The sequence below is a fragment of the Balaenoptera physalus genome (genome assembly GCF_965194825.1).
Source record: "Balaenoptera physalus genome assembly, chromosome: 16".
In the NCBI taxonomy this organism is placed as follows: Eukaryota; Metazoa; Chordata; class Mammalia; order Artiodactyla; family Balaenopteridae; genus Balaenoptera; species Balaenoptera physalus.
Genome location: NC_138898.1, coordinates 36,815,985 through 36,837,211, shown reverse-complemented (window position 1 = coordinate 36,837,211; position 21,227 = coordinate 36,815,985). Strand labels below are relative to the sequence as shown.

At 35.8% G+C, this 21,227-nt stretch overlaps 1 long non-coding RNA gene across 1 annotated transcript; it reads left to right on the top strand.

The window, feature by feature from the left end:
- Positions 1 to 5,604: 5,604 nt before the first annotated feature.
- LOC309644517 lies at positions 5,605 to 20,951 on the top strand. The gene is made up of 2 exons (XR_014254474.1): positions 5,605 to 7,702; positions 8,032 to 20,951. It is a non-coding gene; the product is annotated as an uncharacterized lncRNA (long non-coding RNA).
- The last annotated feature ends 276 nt before the right edge of the window (positions 20,952 to 21,227 follow it).

The window sequence follows — 21,227 nt, the reverse complement described above, 5'->3', positions numbered from 1 at the left end:
CTGACTTTAAACTTTTTCAGGCCTTTCATGTAAGGCCCAGTTTGTGGTAACCTAATTGTGTCAGATGCATCAACTCATCCAGGTATAAACTCAGTGCTCAGGCCAACATTTGGCCAATGTTTGCAAAGTCTGGTCAAATAGATTATTTATTTTTTTGGAAACTGAAGGAGAGATGAAATATGGTTTGAGTTTTTACACCAAATTTTTCCTTGAAAAATCAGAGTTTACTGCTGTAATATGTCCAGTGATGGGATAAGAACATAAAAGAAGGCAGCCTGTTCTTCAGCAATATATGTGCCATTATTATGGCATCGGTGGTACCTATGCTATATTATTCTTGATCCATTACTGGCAGTTAGGACCATTCTATCACCATAGCCAAAAGAACGTCAAAAAAGTGGATGCAGAGCAGGTTCTCATGAAGTCATTCTTGCTCAGTAAGTTGGGGTGCTGGACTGGACTCCAGAATTGCTACCAGAAGAATGTTTGGTTACTTTGGACAGGTTAACAGTTGCCATTTCATTGCCCCAGGGCAGCTGGTTATGAACCCACAACCTGAGTTGTGGAGCTCATGGCAAGAGGTAATTACAAAGATGAGAACAAATGTTAAACCTTCCCTAACTAGAAACAGTGTTTGAACTAGTGGTAATGTAAACAGAATGTTTTCAGAGTATTCAGATGAACTGAAACAACAACAAAAGCAACATGTTAATTTTTACCTACTTTACAAGAGATTAACAAGAAGTCTAGTCATGTTTAGCCATGGAAAAAGAAAAGAAAAAGATATTTATTTTTGAACAGTGACAAATAAGGTCCTGATGAATTTTTTAAATTCTGCTGAAAAAGAATAAATCTTCTTTGTAGAAAATTAGCACATGAATACAGCACATACAATAAGAAAGAAAACAATAATAAAAGTAAAAACAAGGAAACCATGATCCTACATCAAATAAGAATTGATTATATAGATCTGTCAGAGTTTTTATAGACATATACTAGATAGAGGGTACTTAAAAAATAGGTGGATCTAATTTTGTACTATACCTTATGCATGTTTCTTCACTTAATAAAGTATTTTTCATGTCACATTTTTCTAAGTTTCCATTGGTTATATGGTGTTTCATCACAAAGATGCAAAAACCTACTATTTTTTTTAACAAGAGCTTATGGTTGAGTATTTAGGTTTTTCTACTACTTAAAAAAATTTTCAATAAACACTCCTGTGGTAAGCAAGCTTGTAGATTAAGCTTTATGTAACCACATGATTTTTCTCCTTAGGAAAAATTCCTCAAAGTATAAAGCCTTCAGTGACTCTCCATTGCTAATAGGATAAAGCCAGGTTTTCTTACTCTGGCCCGTATTTCCCTACTCTCTCAACTTCAGCCATGTTGAACATATGATTAATGTCTTGTTGGAGTATTTCAGCTTTTGGCCATCTTGGCACCTGGTGGGAGGGCATTCCCTGGGTCTCTTTGTGGTTAGGTGAGGCCACGTGACTAATTATGACCTTTTAGCCTTTTCCCTTTACCATGGTGTTTGATAACATTCCAGCTAGTGGCTGCTTTATCAGACTGTGTTCCCAAGTGAGAAGAACAAGGAGCAGAGCTAATTGGAGCAAAGTCAATTCACAGTGGTTATGAAATGTGAGTGAGAAATAAATCTTTGTTGGTTTAAACCACTGAGACTTTAGGGTTATATGTTACAGCCACATAGCAGAGCTTACACTGACTGAAACACTGGCCTTTACATTTTGCATTCCCTTCCCCTCCTTGTTATTTGTACACATTATTACATTTGCCAGGTACTTCATTTCCTTACCTAGTAAACATTTACTTACTCAGTGCACTCTAGGAAATTTTGCCAGAAATCTGGGACTGCTCAACTTACTTACCCTTAGTATAGGCACTTTTAAATTCATATAAATATTTTTCAGTGTTTGTCAAAATTACAATTTACATTGTTCTCTTATTAGTATACCTATTTTTTGTAATGTCTATCTTGTCTTGTAGATCATAACCACTATGAGAGGTAGACATTTTACAATGTGCTTGGCACATAATATTAGGTACTTGATAAATTATTTGTGTAATGAATGAAGAAATGCCAAGACAATTTCTAAACTCTATCATGGTCTTAGCCAAATCAATCTCCCAAAAGATCTCAGACCACACTGCACAAAAGTGACCATTCTCTCTAACCTATATAAACAGCTTCCCGATTTTAGAGGCAAAAAGCTCTCATTACTCATTGTTTTAATTTTAATTTCTTCTGAAAGGATAAAATACTTTCATTGGTTCATTGGTCATTTTTATTTCTAATGGCCTATGCATTTCCTTTGCTTAATTTGAGTTGGGTTTCTGTCACTTATAACTGAAAGGGCATTGAATAATGTAAGATAATGTGTAAATTCAGCTTTGTTCTGCTCTGTAGACCTTGAATGCTCTCTTTTGCTCTAAATCTCTGTCCTTCTCTCCTTTCTCTGAAATGTTCTAGGAGTGCCAAGTTGACTGAACTTGAGAATATTAAAGTTCTTAAGCAGCTAGTAAGGCTAACATTTTGATTCCTACTCCACTAATTTTCCTTCTGCAAAGTGTCCTCAGGAATTCTTCAAGGAGGTCTACATGACTGAAAGGACAAGATTTGGACATTCTAGAGTCTATGGCTATGAAACCATCCAGTCACCAGTTCTTTAGAATCCTGATGCAACACATTTTATCTAGCTATTTATTTTACCTGTGAAACTAACTAAACAGTCATGTATGAACATCTAAAGTCATAGAAATTATAGCCCAATCCTGGTATAGCATAATACAGATGGCATAGCATTCCAAGAATTAATTTTAGCCTAATTTTGTTTTCTTGTCTCTGGAAGCAGACAATTCAAAGTGTGAATAAAAATTCATTCAAAATAAACAAACTTATCTATGCTCTGTGTTTCCCACCCCTTAGCAAATTGTATCCTTTCTTTCTATCAGGGTTAATTCTATATAATTTACAAAAGGATTAGTTATCTATTAAGCGTTTACATCTTCAGCCTTGTGATATAAATTCTATTCTCCTAGGTTTGTAGCAAAAGTTACTTTCATATGTTTTCTACTTCCTAGGGAAAACGCTAATTGTTTTTGGTCACAAAATGTATACATATATACACTTCCCAAATTTGATCCTAACATCTGCCTGAAAATCCCAGTGGAACAACCTTTGCAATGCTGACCTTCATTTTGCTCTCCAGAGAAAAGAAAACTTTTCCTTCGTATTTCTTTTGTCTAACCCTTATAATCATTTTCCCCTAGAATTTTGTTTGGTTCAAATGATTGATCTGTTTCAGTGAAGTAAACTGCATTTCCAGATTTAGGCTGTACTGTCTGTTATAGAGATATGTTGAAGGAATTATTAATAAATACCTCCTATATGTTGTGCATTGCTGCAGAAAGCAGATACCCGTGGAGAGGAGCGATACCAGCGTCCATTATATTCATTCAGGGGTCTTGGTGTGTGAGTGAGTCTGCCTGCCATGTCACAATCACAATATCCTTTGCTTCATGTTGGACTAGTCCACAGTATATTACTTTTCTATGTACCACACACGTGTGCCACAGATGGCCGCTTTTAATTTCAGAGCTCAAATGTAATAAATTCAGCACATTAATATTTGGTTAAGATTAAGTGCTGGGAGGCTACTATGAAAAACCCATCATTCAAGTTCATCTCTAACCAGGCAGTTGTGATTCCATTGCTACAAAATAAACCTTTGTCATACTTTCTCCTCAGCCTCACAACCTTTTCTCTTTCTTTGTAAGACATAAATCTAATCCACATGCTAACATTTGCTTACAAGCTGTGCAAAAGAACTCAAGGTTTTGGTATTTGGTTAAAACAGACCCTTTCAAGGAGACTTTCTACTAGTTGTATGAGTCGAAGTGCATCCTGGCTTTCTTTTTTGCCCTCTGTTTGGACCCTGCATTGATTTTACTTATTTATTTTATGTTTTATTGAATTCAGTGGAAGGCAGTCAAATCATCAGCAGGAATTCCAGTGGAATCACTGTGTCGATGGGCATGGTGTGAGAGGCTTGGCGGAAAGTCTGATTTCTGTACTCAGGCCAAGAAAGAAGACTCTCAGGTGGAGAAGTGATAAGAAAATATTAAATAAAGTTGGACAAAGCTATCACAGAGACTCCCATCCATCCTTTCTTGCAATCCATCCATTTTCTTCTTTCTTTCTACCCATTTGCAGCTTATGTTCCAAACTTTATCATTGTTATAACCTTGTAATAACAACCTTGCCAATAGCCCACCTACTTACTCTTCTGTTACCATAATGATGTAGTAATATCTAGGTAAGTAGACATTGACTAATAGTTGACCTTATTGCCCTCATGTATTTACCTTCTCTGTGCCTGTACTTGAACAGACAAGTTCTGCTAGGTCATGTGTTGCACATTCCTGGTTACAAGTCTCAATAGCACTTCCACAGGCTCAGCCTGGTTGTTACAGTTTGTGGTCAGCTCACTCTCTGACTCTCCATGATGACCACTCTGAACTTCCTCCACTCTTCTCCACTGTCCAACTCCTCTCCTTCTGTCTCAGAAGACATCACCTCCTGTTTAGATGCCATCCCTCCACCCAACTTTTGTATCCCATCTTTTCCAGCCATTTCAGTAATGGTAGCTTTTTAACCCTTTCTCCCTTGAATATTTAGCTGCTTACTCATGCATGGATCCTTTCTATTGTCCTTCAAACAGATGTGTAGATTCATTGACTCTCTGTTCAACTCCATTGACCTGTTTGTTTATTTTTGCAGAAATACCACATTATTTTAGTGTCAGTATCTTTATAAGAAGGCTTGCTATCTGGTGGTACAAGTTCCCTTACATTAGTCTACTTCTTTAAGGTTTTCTTGGCTATTTTGAGCTTTCTGATAAATTTTAGAATAAGCTTGTCAACCCACACACATACACACACCCACACACCGTACTTAGATGTGTAACATACACGACTCTGTTGGGATTTTTATTGTGATTGTATTGAATCTATAGATCAGCTTGGGAATGGTTTGCACCTTTGCAATATTGAATCTTCCAATCCAGGGGCATAAATATAGCTCTCTGTTATTACATGTATCTTCTCTAAAGTCTCTGAATGCAAATTTTATCATTTTTTTCTTCTAGAAATCTTGCATATCTTATGTTAGATTTATGTTTTAGTATTTTTAATTGAAAGTAGTATCTTTTAATTTCTTTTTCCCCTTGTTGCTTACAAACAGAATATAATTTCATGTTGTGTATTAATTTGCATTCAGCAACATTCTGAAATTCGATCATTTATTTGAACAGTTCATTTGTAGTGTCTTTGGATTTTCTACATATAATCATATCATCTGTTAATAATAGCATTTTTTCCTTTTTCCAGTTCTAGTTTCTTTCTTTTCTTTCCTTTCCTCCTTTCTTCCTTCCTCCCTCCCTTTCTCTCTCCATCCTTCTCTTTCTTTCTTTTTAGAACTTAAGAAGAAGAACCAGCAATTTTGAGAACTTGAGAAGGAGCTTAGTAATTTTGTATTCATATATATATATATATATATATATATATATATATATATATATATATATATATTCACTTACAGAGGGCCCTAAAAACTGAAAAAGTTTAAGGATGCACAAAACATTTTTGTTTCACCTCTGAATTTAATGGTTATAATGGAAGAATAACCAATTTTGATGTGTTTATTTTTCAATAATTAGGGAAGTAACAATAGATCTAGATGAAACAAATATGGCAAAATGTCAACAAGTGGTGATTTTATTGGTGGGTATTGGAATGTTTGTTGTACTACTTTTTTCTCCCATTTATGTTTGAAATTTTCACAATAAAATTTAAAAATGTATAAATGGATTAGTTGTTCTATTAAAAGACAAAGATTGACAGTTTGGAAAAAAAATCTATCTGATGTTTATAAAAGACCCACCTAACACAAATATGTGGAATGCTTGAAATAAAAGGATAGGAGGATAAAAAGATTACTCATGCAAATACAAACCAAAAGAAAATGAGATAGTTATAGAAGTATCAAATATAATAGATTTTAATATAAAGAGGGTCAACTCACAAGAAAGATAAAATAATTCTAAACGTAAAAGAAAGGATTAATGTGTATATCTTTTCCTTTAGGTACCATTTTGAGTAAGGAATTCATGTATGAGATAGTTGTCAAAGTAGTGTATGTGGTGTTCTGTTTCATTTTATATCCTTGTAAGTATCATTATGCACTCATGAAGTTTTACGTATTCAAAGTGTTTGAATTATAGGTTGGACTATTCTTGATGCTCAAATTATCTCACATTTGGCTAATATGAGCCTCTTTAAATGTTTGATCTTTTTACACAAAATAAAATGCAAGTTACTTGGGCATTCAGATCAGTTATCACGTTTTATGTTTTTTACTTTGCCAGTTTAAAAATGTTTTGCTCCTCCTTCTTTTGTGCCTTTTTTGAATTGATTTTTTTTTTTTTCAGGAAGCTTACCCAACCCATGAGTCCAGGGTTTTATTGTGGGTTAGTCATGTAGGCACAGTGCCCACGTGAGTGACCTCAGCTATTGGACTCCAGCTTCCCAAGAGGTCAAACTGACACAGTAAGGCCCAAGGCCTTGGGCATACAAAAACACTGTTATCAAGCAAGATATTCTAAAGGCTCAGAAATTATCTCCCAGGATCCTGTCAAAGGCCAGTCCTGAAGACTGGTCTTTTTATGGAATGTGCAAATTTGAGCAGCCTGGGTCTGCTGAGGTAACCCTTTCTTGCACTCAGGCTGTGAAAAACAAATAAAAGTTTAGCCAGAATTTTCACTATCTTCTGCCTTGTGAGAATTAAAATAATACTTTATTCCAGAATTGTTAGTTAATATACTTCTAAAATCCAACCCTCTTTAAAATATGCTTGGAAGGGAAAATGCTGCTTTTCAGCTTTTTTTGCTAAGAATCTCCGGCTCTAGAGTGAATCTTCTCTTTCACCTGCTTGTTTTACACATTTCAGTAACGTGATTGCTACCAGCCTATGGATAGAAATATTGAAATGATTATTTCTGCTAATAAAAGCACATTTTAGTGTTCTTCACCCCGTCAATTTAGGCTCTACCTCCATCCCACCCCCAACCCCACCTCAAGCCCCCGCTGAGTCTGGGAGAATAACTAACCTTTGAAATGGCGTGGGAATATGCCCTGGCAAGAACTCAGTGAGTACAGGTTATCTTTGGTTCCACGCAGAGATGGGGAGGACATTCACTCTATAATTTATGTCACAACTGATCCAACTGAGCACGAAAGCATCTCTACTTGACACCTAATCTCCCACAGTCCTTGGCATAGCGGGGTTTTCGAGTTCTGCCTGTAGCCCCTCCCCCACAAGGCTCAGATTAGCATCTGCAGGGCGGGGCTGTGACAAGAGCAGCTCTGTCCAGTCTCTTACTCTTCCCAGCAACCTTTTCTCCCTGCAGATTTCTTCACCTCCCACAGCTAGATGCCTGACAGCTCTTTCTATTTCTGATCAACAGATATGTGGGCACAGGTTACAGGGGAATTGCAAGGCTGAGACACCAGATTAGTGTCAATTTATGAAAAATCTTGGGAATCTCATTCTCCTCTTGCACGATAGAAAAGTTGGCCAAGTTCAGTGGAGGTTTTCAGCGTGACCAGGGCACATTGAAGTAGTGGTTCCCAGACTTTTTTTTCTTTTAAAGTTGGGCTTATCCTTTTTTTTTTTTTTTTTTAATATATTTATTTATGGCTGTGTTGGGTCTTTGTTTCTGTGCTAGGGCTTTCTCTAGTTGTGGCAAGCGGGGGCCACTCTTCATCGCGGTGCACGGGCCTCTCACTATCGCGGCCTCTCTTGTTGCGGAGCACAGGCTCCAGACGCGCAGGCTCAGTAATTGTGGCTCACGGGCCCAGTTGCTCCGCGGCATGTGGGATCTTCCCAGACCAGGGCTCGAACCCGTGTCCCCTGCATTGGCAGGCAGACTCTCAACCACTGCACCACCAGGGAAGCCCCAGACTTTTTGCTTAAAAAAATCAGCTAATTTAAATAAGTTTAGGAGAATCTAGTAGAATTTCCATATTTTATTATGAAGTTCGAGAAAGAACATTACAAAGTATAGCTATTATCTTCCATTCATTCATTCTTTCCTACTGAAGTACCTGCACAGAGCATACTCTAGGAATAAAAATATATATATATTTAAATGAAATAAATTTAAATTCTTAAGAACTTTATTTTATTTTGTCTTAGGGTGGTGAAAACTTGGCTATGACTCAGCTCTATATGGAAACCAGCACAGGACTGCCTTCTTAGAGGTGATCATTGTTTTGGTCACTCCTGTCTCGCAAGGGCCTAACTCAGTGCCTGGTGCACAGTAGGTACTCAGTCACTGGAAAAAATAAATGTACAGGTGAATGAAGCAATGTGTGGATGGAATGGTAAGCAATGGATTGCTGCTGTTTTACCAATTATTTTTAATTCTCAAACTTCTTTCACAGTCGTTGTCCATTGAATTGTGCCCCCCCCCCCCAAAGATATGTCTACCTAGGATCTCAGAATATGACTTTATTTGGAATAAGGGTGTTTGCTCAGGTAATTAAGGTAAGACTCTTGAGATAGGATCATCCTTGATATCAGACAAAAAAGGAGAAGATATACAGAGACACAGGGGGAAAGCCATGTGAAGACAGAGGTAGAGATCACAGTGATGCATCTACAAGCCAAGGATTGCCAAGGATTGCCAGAGAGAAGATGTGAGAATGGGTTCTACCTCAGAGCCTCCAGAGAGAACAAAGCCTGCTGACAGCTTGATTTGGACTTCTGGCCTCCAGAACTGGGAATATATTTCTGTTGTTTTAAACCACCAATTTTTTATAGCAGCCCTAGAACTGAATAGAGTAATCTACATATAAACTTGTAGTCACCTTCATGTATTCAAAAAATCATTGTGGAATATTTGCATGAAAATGGTAACACACTTTTTAAAAAGTTACTTGCGTTACTAATCATGTTTTATAAAGCTATTTAAACTGAATCTTTAATACTCTTTGTACACAATGTCTAAATGTGTTACCATTTCAATTGGGAACAGAGGCTATTCACTTATAAAATTATGGCATAAAATATGATTATAAAATTATAAAAGATAAAAGTATGATTTGTTGACAAATAAAAACGGCAATTATATCATGTTTTGTTAGAAGATAGATGTTTATTAGATTTATTTTGAAATTTAGTTTTATGTTTTATATCATCAAAAATAAAGACTGCTTTTATTATCTAATGTTTAGAATATTACCATTTTGGATTAACAATCAGCTGGTCTATTTTTCTAAAAGGTGTGTTTATTTCTAAGTTATAAGAGAGTTGGCTTGGTATTCTATCTTCAAAAAGAAAGCATCTCTGGAACTTCTGCATTCATCTTAAATGAAAAGACAAATTGCATGTAATCCCTGTTCTATTTTCTCTTTTTAATTCCTGATTTTCAGAGATGGAAAGATATTCTGATTTGGTATGCAGGAATTTTAGTCAAAAACATTTAATGTGCTGATTTGATGTTGATCATGCTGAGAAAAGTTTACATGATTACTGTAATTTGTGTGACCTACCTATTATAATTGATGATAATTCGCTCTTGACTTCAACTTACCGTCATTTATGAGTACAAGTTAAACATAAATTAAGAACTATGGTAGATTATTATTCAGGAAATATTTTCTCCCTCCTATACCCTAACTGTGTTATTTCCCCACTTTGTTGATGTTCAGCTTAGTTTTATCATGTGTTTCAGTTGACTGGTGTATACTTTGAAAAGTAACATTTTATTACTAAAATTTCCCATATAAATTCAAATAAAAAACAATTACTTTTTAAGTAAGAATAATAGGATTGTAATGATAAGCACAAAATTGGTTTTGGCTCTTATGGTTGGCAGTTATAGCATTCAATTTACTATTTATATTTTTTGTTTTGGTTGAATAGTATCAAGGAAATTTCATTGGAAAGGAAATTATCAAGGAAAGTCATTTAGAATAATAATTACAAGTGTTGACTTCTTTTTTTAAACCTTGTTTTACAGTGTTAAGATTACCTTTAGCTAAACTTGAAGCCCTAAAGTGAATTAATAGGACGTTGGGTTGTTAAAAATTACAAACAACATCTCACACTTGTCAATTCTTTATTGTAATTATTATTATGTAATTATTATTATTATTATTAATAATTATTAATAATAATGATTATTATGCCATTCTTTATTGTAATTATTAAAGTTAGTTAATAAGGAGTCCAAATTTATCATATAGGTGGTACAATGCAAATATTAAAAAGTGATAGATCACTATACGAGAACTTACTATTGAACAAATGCCCCTGCCTCTGTGTGACAGACCTAAGCCTTGCCTGGTGTTTGAGTATAATACACAGATGCCAGTGCTCTAGGCCCTAGATCTTCAACATGTGGTCTGTGGATGGCAACATCAGCATTGCCTGGGAGATGACCAGAAACACAGGGTTTCAGTCCCTACCTGGACACCACTGAATCAGTAACCCTGGGGGTGGGTCCCTGCAGTCAGTGTTGTAACAAGCCGCTTGTGTGATTCTGATGCAGTTCAGGTTTGAGAGGTGCTGGACCAGATGGCCACATTCTAGGATGGTACCTATACAAACATGTGTAGTCCAGTGACATAAAAGATCAGTCTAGAAGCCCTAGTGTAGTGTAAGTCTTATTAATAACTCATTTGTGAACATTGCAAATATATCAGAGAGAGGGTAGAAGGAGACACATTTCAATTTCTGCATCAAAGAAGGAATTGACTAGAATGTAAATAATTGTTCCCATATATCCATTTTATAGTATGTAATTAATTGTGAATTTTTGAAATTATTGTTTTACAAAGAGCTAAGTATATTTCAAACAGAAATCTGGATCTAATTTTTTGGAAATACTGATATTAAAAATCCATCACTTCTGTGCAGTTCCTCACAGTTTGGTGGAAGGGAAAGGCAAGAAAAGAAACAGTTAAGATGCGGGGCCCCCTAAGTATCAGGCAAAGGGTGCTGTCACATACGAAGAGGAAACCCCTGGTGAGAATGTGAATACATAGGGAGCTTCCAGGGCGAGGCAGCAAAGAATTGCACATTTGGGCTACAAGTCTCTTGATAAGATTGTAGGGTTTTGTACTCTGATGGGCAAAGAAAGTCAGCTTCTTCTCTTTTGATTGTTTAGCCACTTTATTAAGGTTTAATTCACATACTATAATATTCACCCATTTCAAGTGTACAATTCAGTGTTTTTCAGTATATTCACAGAGTTGTGCAACTATCACCATTATCTAGTTTTAGAACATTTTCATCATCCCACAAAGAAACTCCTGTACCCATTAACAGCCATTACTCATTCCTTCCCACGCCCACCACCCCAACCCTAAGCAAATACTAATCTGTTTTCTATTCCTAGAGATTTGCCCGTTCTGGACTCTTCATATAAGTGGAATCACATGGCATTAAGTCCTTTGCATTGTTTTGTATTTGGCTTCTTTCACTTTGCATGTTTTCAATATTCATCCGTGATATAGAATGTATCAGTATTTCATTACTTTTTATTACAAAATAATATACCATTGTATGGATATAACATATTTTATTAATTCATTCATCAGTTGAAGGACATTTGGGTTGTTTCTACTTTTGGGCTATTATGAATAAAGTTTGCTATAAATATTTATGAACAATTTTTTTGTGGACACATGTTTTCATTTCTTTTGGGTATATACCTTGGAGTGGGATTGCTAGGTCATATGGTAACTCTACATTTAATCTTTTGAGAAACTGCCAGACTGTATTTAAATAACATTGAATGCATCATTTTACATTCTTACCACCAATGTATGAGGGTTCTGATTTTTCCGCATTCCTGCCAACATTTATTATTTTGTGTCATTTTGATTATAGCCATCCTTCTGGTGTTAAGTGATATCTTATTGTGGTTTTGATTTGCATTTTCCTAATGACTAATAATGTTTTTGTATGCTTTATGGTCATTTATATGTCTTCTTTAGAGAAATGCCCACTCACATCTTTTGTATTTTTATTATTGAGTTCTAACAGTTTTTCTATAATATGGGTACAAGTCCATTATCAGCTATATAATTTTCATCTGTGAAGTACAATTTACACTTCATCTTGCATGTAAACCTCCTCATTAATGACTCAGTTGGGGGCCCCAGAATGATGGCTCAGTGGGTGAGGTTAATTCCTATAAAATAGGCCAGGAGGGCCTGATGCTAGTGGGCAGGTGCGCAGGAGCAAACTGCTCATGTGCTCAGTCAGGTGACTCAGCATCCAGGCTCCCAGGATTGGTCCCTGTGTTCAGTTCCTGTAGGGATACTCTGGGCCACAGGCTGGTACTGCTGCGGGACACAGGACACTGTGCATGGTGTGAGGTATCATCCAATTTCATTATTTTGGATGATCCCACAAATGTAAGGGTTTATTTTTGGACTCTCAATACTATTCTACTGATTAATATGTCATTTTATGCCAGTACCATGATGCCTTGGTTACTGTAAATTTGTAGTTAGTTTTAAAATTGAGAAGTCTGAGTCCTCCCATTTTGTTCTTCTTTTTCAAGATTGTTTTGGCTATGCTGGGTTCCTTGTATTTCCATATGAATTTTAGGATCTGCTATTCAATTTCTGCAGAAAAACCAGCTGAGATTTTGATAGGTTTGCATTGAATCCTTAGGTCCACTTAATTGTCTGATATGATTGTAAATGCCTTCAATATGCCAAGGAACCTCAAATATCTATACTTAATCCAGACATGTTAGAAATTCTAGATTCGTACATCTAACTGACCACTTGGTCATCTTTGTGACATCTCAAACTTATTGCATTCAAAGTAACTCTTGGTGTTTCTGCCCATCACCTGAACTTCCCCTAGCTCTCCTCCTCCCGCTTAATGGCACTCTTATTTATCTAGTGGATTGTGCTGTGAATCAAGTCAGATTCTTTAGGTTATAGGTGATTTCGACATAAAAACTTTCATTTTCTCATGAAAAAGAAGTCTGGCGTTATGCAGCCTGGGCTGGGGCTGCCATGTGAGTACCTGCCTTCTCCAATGCTTATCCCTTGTCTTCATGATTCAAATTGACTGGTAAAGTTACAATTTCACATTTGAGTTCCAAACAGAAGGGTTTTGGAAGGGGAGAGTAAGACCATGACATCTCCCTTTTAAGGAAACATCTCAAACACTTCCACATATATTTTATCGGCCAGTGTTTAGCAATATAATGTAATAGTCATATATTCCTGAAGTTAAGACAGAAAAATACAAATCTTATTTGCTTCTTGGCACATCAAATAAATTTAGGGTTCTGTTGTTAAGAAGGAAGAAGGAAGATGGATGTTGGAATACAATGTTAGCAGAGAATCATCCTGTAAATGTCATTTTCCTTTTCTTTCCCTTCTCACTCAAACTATAATGTCTTATTCAGTTTACATTCCAATAATATAGTGAATTGGTTTACTTTCTATCTCCAATGTCTTTTTATGCAAGCCATCATCATATTTTTCCAAGAGTGGCATCCAGTTCTCTCTGTTGCTACTCTTTGCTCCTATATTCTTCAAACATCTTGTCAGAATAACATTTTGCAAAATGTAAATCTGATAACATTGTTTCCTAGCTTGAAATTCATCTAAAGTTTTCTTTGCCCTTAGTAGACTTGGAATTACCTAGGTGGCCTTGCATGGATTGGCCTCTACCTATATCTCTAGCCTTAGCTCACACCATGCTCTCTTCACTTTTTCTGATTCTGCCACATGGACATTTTTCAGTCCCTCACACTTACTGTGCTTCCTGTTATAGGCGAATACCATTGCCTCTATTGGAATACATGTTTCCCCCCTCTTTGACTAGTTAAAATAGTACCTTTTATTCTTCTGGTCTCCCTAATGAGGTCAAATTTTCCTATTATAAGTTCGCACAGCTCTCTCCTGTGAAATATGTAGCACTGCAGTAATTATCATTTATATGATGATTTGCTTTTATTCTGTTCCCCAAAAAATCTCCATGAGGATAGACATGATGTCTTTATTTGCTCATCATTGTGTTCTTAGAATAGCATTTGGCATTTGGTACACTCAATAAAAAACTGGTTGAATGAATGAATGAATGAAACAATAATTGAAAGGATATCATGGGGATGGGTAAATCAATTATTTGAGCTTCAAAAATGTACAATTAGGACTGATATATTGAGTATTTGGAAACCTGCATTGCTGAAAAGAAAAGAACATTATTATATGTCAAATCGCCCAACAATTTGTCTAGTGAATATGTGATCTCATTCATTTATCAAATAGTGACTGACTCCCCTCCACCAGGAAGCCTACACAACCCACTGAACCAACCTTAGCCACTTAGGGCAGACACCAAAAATAATGGGAACTATGAACCAGCAGCCTGCAGAAAGGAGACCCCAAACACCGTAAGTTAAGCAAAATAAGAAGACAGAGAAATACATAGCAGATGAAGGAGCAAAGTAAAACCCCACCAGACCAAACAAATGAAGAGGAAATAAGCGGTCTACCTGAATAAGAATTCAGAGTAATGATAGTAAAGATGATCCAAAATCTTGGAAATAGAATGGAGAAAATACAAGAAACGTTTAACAAGGACATAGAAGGGGACAACATTAAATGCACCAACATTCGCATTATAGAGGTCCCAGAAGAAGAAGAGAAAAAGAAAAGGACTGAGAAAATATTTGAAGAGATTATAGTTGAAAACTTCCCTAATATGGGAAAGGAAGTAGTCAAGCAAGTCCTGGAAGCTCAGAGAGTCCCATACAGGATAAAACCAAGGAGAAACACACCAAGACACGTATTAATCAAACTATCAAAAATTACATACAAAGAAAAAATATTAAAAGCAACAAGGGAAAAACAACAAATAACATACAAGGGAATCCCCATAAGGTTAACACCTGATCCTTCAGCAGAAACTCTGCAAGCCAGAAGGGAGTGGCAGGACATATTTAAAGTGATGAAAGGGAAAAACCTACAACCAAGATGACTCTACCCAGCAAGGATCTCATTCAGATTTGATGGAGATATTAAAATCTTTACAGACAAGCAAAAGCTAAGAGAAATCAACAACACCACATCAGCTTTACAACAAATGCTAAAGGAACTTCGCTAGGCAGGAAACAAAAGAGAAGAAAAGACCAACAATAACAAACACAAAACAATTTAAAAAATGGTAATAGGAACATACATATTGATAACTACCTTAAATGTAAATGGATTAAATGCTCCAGCCAAAAGACATAGACTAGCTGAATGGATAAAAAAACAAAACCCATATATATGCCGTCTACAAGAGACCCACTTCAGACCTAGGGACACATACAAACTGAGTGTGAGGGGGTGGAAAAAGATATTCCATGCAAATGGAAATCAAAAGAAAGCTGGAGTAACAATTCTCATATCAGACAAAATGGACTTTAAAATAAAGACAATTACAAGAGACAAAGAAGGACACTACATAATGTTAAAGGGACCAATCCAAGAAGAAGATATAACAATTGTAAATATTTATTCACCCAACATAGGAGCACTTCAATACATAAGACAAATGCAAACAGCCATAAAAGGGGAAATCAACAGTAACAAAATCATAGTAGGGGATTTTAACACCCCACTTTCACCAATGGACAGATCATCCAAAATGAAAATAAATAAGGAAACACAAGCTTTAAATAATACATTAAACAAGATGGACTTAACTGATATTTATAGGACATTCCATCCAAAAACAACAGAATATACTTTCTTCTCAAGTGCTCATGGAACATTCTCCAGGATAGATCATATCTTGGGTCACAAATCAAGCCTTGGTAAATTTAAGAAAATTGAAATCATATCAAGTATCTTTTTGACCACAACACTATGAGACTAGATATCAATTACAGGAAAAAATCTATAAAAAATACAAACACATGGAGGGTAAACAATACACTACTAACTAACCAAGAGATCACTGAAGAAATCAAAGATGAAATAAAAAAATACCTAGAAACAAATGGCAATGAAAAGACGATGACCCAAAACTTATGTGATGCAGCAAAAGCAGTTCTAAGAGGGAAGTTCAGAGCAATACAATCCTTCCTCAAGAAAAAGAAACATCTCAAATAAACAACCTAACCTTACACCTAAAGCAATTAGAGAAAGAAGAACAAAAAAACCGCAAAGTTAGCAGAAGGAAAGAAATCATAAAGATCAGATCAGAAATATATGAAAAAGAAATGAAGGAAACAATAGCAAAGAACAATAAAACTAAAAGCTGGTTCTTTGAGAAGATAAACAAAATTGATAAACCATTAGCCAGACTCATCAAGAAAAAAAGAGAGGACTCAAATCAATAGAAGTAGAAATGAAAGAGGAGAAGTAACAACTGACACTGCAGAAATACAAAGGATCATGAGAGATTACTACAAGCAACTCTATGCCAATAAAATGGAAAACCTGGAAGAAATGGACAAATTCTTAGAAAAGCACAACCCTCCGAAACTGAACCAGGAAGAAATAGAAAATATAAACAGACAAATCACAAGCACTGAAATTGACACTGTGAATAAAAATCTTACAACAAACTAAAGCCTAGGACCAGATGGCTTCACAGGTGAATTCTATCAAACATTTAGAGAAGAGCTAACACCCATCCTTCTTAAACTCTTCCAAAATATAGCAGAGGGAGGAACACTCCCAAACTCATTCTACGAGGCCACCATCACCCTGATACCAAATCCAGACATTGATGTCACAAAGAAAGAAAACTATAGGGCAATATCACTGATGAACATAGATGCAAAAATCCTCAACAAAATGCTAACAAACAGAAACCAATAGCACATTAAAAGGATTATACACCATGATCAAGTGGGATTTATCCCAGGATTGAAGGATTCTTCAATATATGCAAATCAATCAATGTGATAAACCATATTAACAAAGTGAAGGATAAAAATCATATGATCGTCTCAATAAAAGCAGAAAAAACTTTTGTCAAAATTCAACACCAATTTATGATAAAAACCCTCTGGAAAGTAGGCATAGAGGGAACTTACCTCAACATATTAAAGGCCATATATGACAAACCCACAGCCAACATCATTCTCAATGGTGAAAAATTGAAAGCATTTACACTAAGATCAGGAACAAGACAAGGTTGTCCACTCTCAACACTATTATTCAACATAGTTTTGGAAGTTTTAGCCACAACAATTAGAAAAGTAAAAAAAATAAGAGGAATCCAAATTGGAAAAGAAGTAAAGCTGTCACTGTTTGCAGGTGACATGAAACTATATAGAGAGAATCCTAAAAATGTTACCAGAAAACTACTAGAGCTAATCAATAAATTTGGTAAAGTTGCAGGATACAAAATTAATGAACAGAAATCACTTGCATTCCTATACACCAATGATGAAAAATCTGAAAGACAAATTAAGGAAACACTCCCATTTACCATTGCAACAAAAAGAATAAATACCTAGGAATAAACCTACCTAAGGTGTCAAAAGACCTGTATGCAGAAAATTATAAGACACTGATGAAAGAAATTAAAGGTGATATAAACAGATGGAAAGATATACCATGTTCTTGGATTGGAAGAATCAACATTGTGAAAATGACTATACTACCCAAAGCAATCAACAGATTCAGTGCAATCCCTATCAAACTACCAATGGCATTTTTCACAGAACTAGAACAAAAAAATTCACAATTTGTATGAAAACACAAAAGACCCTGAATAACCAAAGCAATCTTTTTTTTTTTTTTGGAATTTTTGAATTTTACTTTATTTTTTTATACAGCAGATTGTTATTAGTTATCCATTTTATACATAGTAGTGTATATATGTCAATCCCAATCTCCCAATTCATCACACCACCACCCACCCACGCCACTTTCCCCTATTGGTGTCCATACGTATGTTCTCTACATCTGTGTCTCTATTTCTGCCCTGCAAACCAGTTCATGTGTACCATTTTTCTATGGTCCACATATATGTGTTAATATATATTTGTTTTTCTCTTTCTGACTTACTTCACTCTGTATGACAGTCTCTGGATTCATCCACGTCTCTACAAATAAGCCAATTTTGTTCCTATTTATGGCTGAGTAATATTCCATTGTATATATGTAATACATCTCCTTTATCCATTCATCTGTCGATGGGCATTTAGGTTGCTTCCATGTCCTGTCTATTGTAAATAGTGCTGCAATGAACATTGGGGTGCCTGTGTCTTTTTGAATTATGGTTTTCTCTGGGTATATGCCCAGTAGTGGGATTGCTGGGTCATATGGTAATTCTATTTTTAGTTTTTGAAGGAACCGCCATACTGTTCTCCTTAGTGGCTGTATCAATTTACATTCCCACCAACAGTGCAAGAGGGCTTCCCTTTCTCCACACCCTCTGCAGCATTTGTTGTTTGTAGATTTTCTGATGATGCCCATTCTAACTGGTGTCAGGTGATACCTCATTGTAGTTTTGATTTGCATTTCTCTAATAATTAGTGATGTTGAGCATCTTTTCATGTGCTTCTTAGCCATTTGTATGCTTCTTTGAGGAAATGTCTATTTTGGTCTTCTGCCCATTTTTGGATTGGTTTGTTTGTTTTTTTAATATTGAGCTGCATGAGTTGTTTATATATTTTGGAGATTAATCCTTTGTCCGTTGATTCATTTGCAAATACTTTCTCCTATTCTGAGGGTTGTCTTTTCCTCTTGTTTGTAGTATCCTTGCTGTGCAAAAACTGAAGTTTCATTAGGTCCCATTTGTTTATTTTTATTTTTATTTCCATTACTCTAGGAGGTGGATCAAAAAATATCTTGCTGTGATTTATGTCAGAGAGTGATCTTCCTATGTTTTCCTCTAAGAGTTTTATAGTGTCCTGTCTTACATTTAGGTGTCTAATCCATTTTGAGTTTATTTTTATGTATGGTGTTAGGGAGTGATCTAATTTCATTCTTTTACATGTACTTGTCCAGTTTTCCCAGCACCACTTATTGAAGAGGCTGTCTTTCCTCCATTGTATATTCTTGCCTCCTTCATCAAAGATAAGGTGACCGTATGTTTGTGGGTTTATCTCTGGGCTTTCTCCCCTGTTCCATTGATCTATATTTCTGTTTTTGTGCCAGTACAATACTCTCTTGATTACTGTCGCTTTGTAGTTTAGTCTGAAGTCAGGGAGCCTGATTCCTCCAGCTCCGTTTTTCTCTCTCAAGACTGCTTTGGCTATTCGGAAGCAGTCTTGAGGGAAAAAAACGGAGCTGGAGGAATGAGACTCCCTGACTTCAGATTATACTACAAAGCTACAGTAATCAAGACAATATGGTACTGGCACAAAAACAGAAACATAGATCAATGGAACAAGATAGAAAGCCCAGAGATAAACCCACGCACCTATGGTCAACTAATCTATGACAAAGGAGGCAAAGATATACAATGGAGAAAAAACAGTCTCTTCAGTAAGTGGTGCTGGGAAAACTGGACAGCTACATGTAAAAGAATGAAATTAGAACACTCCCTAACACCATACACAAAAATAAACTCAAAATGGATTCGAGACCTAAATGTAAGACCAGACACTATAAAACTCTTAGAGGAAAACATAGGAAGAACACTCTTTGACATAAATCACAGCAAGATCTTTTTTGATACACCTCCTAGAGTAATGGAAATAAAAACAAAAATAAACAAATGGGACCTAATGAAACTTCAAAGCTTTTGCACAGCAAAGGAAACCATAAACAAGAGGAAAAGACAACCCTCAGAATGGGAGAAAATATTTGTAAATGAATCAACGGACAAAGGATTAATCTCCAAAATATAAAAACAGCTCATTCAGCTCAATATTAAAGAAACACACAACCCAATCCAAAAATGGGCAGAAGACCTAAATAGACATTCCTCCAAAGAAGACATACAGACGCCCACGAAGCACATGAAAAGATGCTCAACATCACTAATTATTAGAGAAATGTAAATCAAAACTACAATGAGGTATCACCTGACACCAGTTAGAATGGGCATCATCAGAAAATCTACAAACAACAAATGCTGGAGAGGGTGTGGAGAAAAGGGAACCCTCTTGCACTCTTGGTGGGAATGTAAATGGATACAGCCACTATGGACAACAGTATGGAGGTTCCTTAAAAAGCTAAAAATAGAATTACCATATGATCCAGCAATCCCACTACTGGGCATATATCCAGAGAAAACCATAATTCAAAAAGACACATGCACCCCAATGTTCATTGCAGCACTATTTACAATAGCGAGGTCATGGAAGCAACCTAAATGCCCATCGACAGACTAATGGATAAAGAAGATGTGGTACATATATACAATGGAATATTACTCAGCCATAAAAAGGAACGAAATTGAGTCATTTGTTGAGACGTGGATGGATCTAGAGACTGTCATACAGAGTGAAGTAAGTCAGAAAGAGAAAAACAAATATCGTATATTAACGCATGTATGTGGAACCTAGAAAAATGGTACAGATGAGCTGGTTTGCAGGGCAGAATTTGAGACACAGATGTAGAGAACAAACGTATGGACACCAAGGGGGGAAAACTGCAGTGGGGTGGGGATGGTGGTGTGCTGAATTGGGCGATTGAGATTGACATGTATACACTGATGTGTATAAAACTGATCACTAATAAGAACCTGCAGTATAAAAAAACAAACAAAACAACTAATACTAAACTTTCATTGGGTTATTTGTATGGAAATATGTTAATATAAATGTTTCAGACATTACATGAAATTTCTAAAAATCTTATATGTTCTGGTATAATGTTATAAGTCATAATTCTAGTTATTACTTTAAAATGTATATCTTAGAAATAACTAAATTTCCTTGTCAATTGCATTATTATGAACTTTCATCAAATCTTTAACCATGGTCATTTTTAAGTCTTTTGTCATTTACAGACAGTTCTGGGTGTACTCCGATGCTTTTGCAAATGTGTTCTTATAAAAGGGTTTCATCTTCAAGGAATTCATGGAAAAGTCTCTGACAAGTACAGGTTTCTGGCAACTGACTGCACTGCTGAACTGAATGAATAAGCATTTTCAGAACTCTAATGAAAAACTGATGAATTCATAAACGTGCTAACAAAAGATCAAGG